This window comes from Triticum dicoccoides, chromosome 5A (assembly GCF_002162155.2).
Source record: "Triticum dicoccoides isolate Atlit2015 ecotype Zavitan chromosome 5A, WEW_v2.0, whole genome shotgun sequence".
Lineage (NCBI taxonomy): Eukaryota > Viridiplantae > Streptophyta > Magnoliopsida > Poales > Poaceae > Triticum > Triticum dicoccoides.
In genome coordinates, this window is record NC_041388.1 from 624127299 (window position 1) to 624129626 (window position 2328).

Consider the following 2328-nt stretch of genomic DNA (forward strand, 5'->3'; position numbering starts at 1 on the left):
GGGGGGGGTGCTAGGCATGACATCATGTTACTGGGTCATCAAAGGATCAATATCATAACTCTTGGAAAGTTGTCCCAACCATCATATCTGACCGAGATTCAGATCCGATTGGTGTCAGGATACCTGAGATTCAGGATGTCCGAGAAGAAAAGGCGCAACACAAATCGTTGAAATGGCATTGCAAGCTTCTCGGGAAATGAACTATGGGAGCGAGTTCTGAAGCAATAGTTCACCATTAAACCAAGGAGAGGACAAGGAGGTGTCTGGTGAACTCAACGGCAATTCACCGAGATTCCCAAAAGATGGATTTCCACCATTAAGTGAACAATGGGATAACATATGTTAGATCAAATGATATAAGGAAGTATGCTCGAGGAAAACATACACAATTAAACACTGGTTGAAGGGTGCGCCCGAAGTACGGGTTGGGTTGCACGACCAATGTTAGAATGTGATGCAATAATCAATAGCCTAAGAATGAACTTTCGACCATTAACTTCAAAGAGATAGGGTTGCTAGAAGGAAAGAATCCAAACAACACCGTTCACTTGTTGGAATTAACACAGGGACCAAGAAAGAATGGTGATGGTGAGAAGTATTTCTATGTCAAGAATTCTCAAGAGGTGGAACAAATCTCAGAACATTCTTGACATAAAGGATGGTAATACTCCAAGGTAAAGAAGAACAATTGCTGGATAGCAAGGAAACCAAGGTACAACACAAATTGTGAACAAGTTTGTGTTGGGGGGGAGACAAGAATGTTGCCGATGATAACTCAAATCATCGAGGGACAAGGATGGTATTTCTCATCATGAATTCAATTGATATCCTGGAAGAACTCATAAGGTTGATGAGGATCACGACACATTTGTCGCGAGAGTTCATGAAGATGTAATCGATCAGCGACGACATCAAGTCTAAGTAATGATGAAGTGAAAGGTTATTGGAACCAAGGGTACGACACAAACTCAAAACCAAGCTTGTTGTTCAAGGCGAAATGATATGACGATGAGGATCGATGTAAGGTTAGTTCATCGCCGAAAATTGGTGCTCCGAGAATAAGGTCCAGGTAGCACAGTTAGAATCGTCACGACAATGATATAGCCAAACAGGCTAGGAATGGCGTGATCGGGTACCAACTCGTACTTATAGAAGCTTATTGAAGAGTTGTTGAACCGAAAAGCGGACTCGGTTCAGTTATCGGTGTCTTTGAGTGTTCAATAACTCAGAGCCCGTGAAAAATTGGAAGCAGTGGGAAGGTAGCACTTGATGAAGAACTCATAAGAAGTTATGCAGTTCCAAGATAATCTCGAGATACCAGGGGGTAATACTCGATGACATATCAAAGTAGAGGTTGGACGGGGGTATTGCTCTATAGAAGACAAGTGTTAAAACTTGCACGAGAAATGGTATTAAAAAGAGAACATGGTCGGAACCACGATTGCAAAAGGCCAGATCCCTGATATAAGATGAACTTATACCAAAGGAATAATTAATTTAAGAGAAGCTTTAATGATAAGATCTACATCGTGTCCATGGGCATGAACACAAGTTCAAGGTCGACTCCCACTTCTCCAATGCATAACCTTTCATTCACTTCTCACGTTCGATGAAGTTGCAGTGTTGAAATTTTATCTGGCGAAGCACCAGAAGAGTATGATTCGTGAAAACTTTCGGGTTCACACAGTTTAGAGAAGGCATATGTTCAACCCATAGGGGCTTCTTAGAAACATATACCACAAGTTTCAAGAGTAAATAACACAAGCCCGAAAGCAGAGCATGGTTGGCCAAGCAGAGGATACAACTTAACGAAGGCATTATGTATCAGGGGAAGAACTCACAAAGTGATCAAATGTGAAGGACATTGTCGGATAACAATCCAACAAAGGACTTGATGGTCCACAAAGGATCTGATGTGAGTACCGATACTCAACCAGAAAAGGAAGGAATGCAAATGCAACAGGTTATGGAATCCTCTAAATAATTCAAAGCTTAAATGCAAAGGAATTATGATTTCCAAAACAAGGGATCAGAAGCAATGCTCTGATTAGGGATGGATAAATTGAATAGCCTTAGGGTACAATCAACGACAATTGGATTGGTCGAGAACCAATTCCAGTTAAAAGAATGGAAGCTCGGCCGGAAAGGTAATTTATAAGGATCAATGATGATTGCGTGTATTCGCAACATATTGAGTCAACAGACTCAAAATGATAATGACAAGGAATGTCAATAAGATTTCTATACTTATGGGATTAATCATAATGAAAGAAAACAAGAAATTCCAGAGCAATAGGTCGCTGAGGATTTTCGGAATATCGGGTGGTA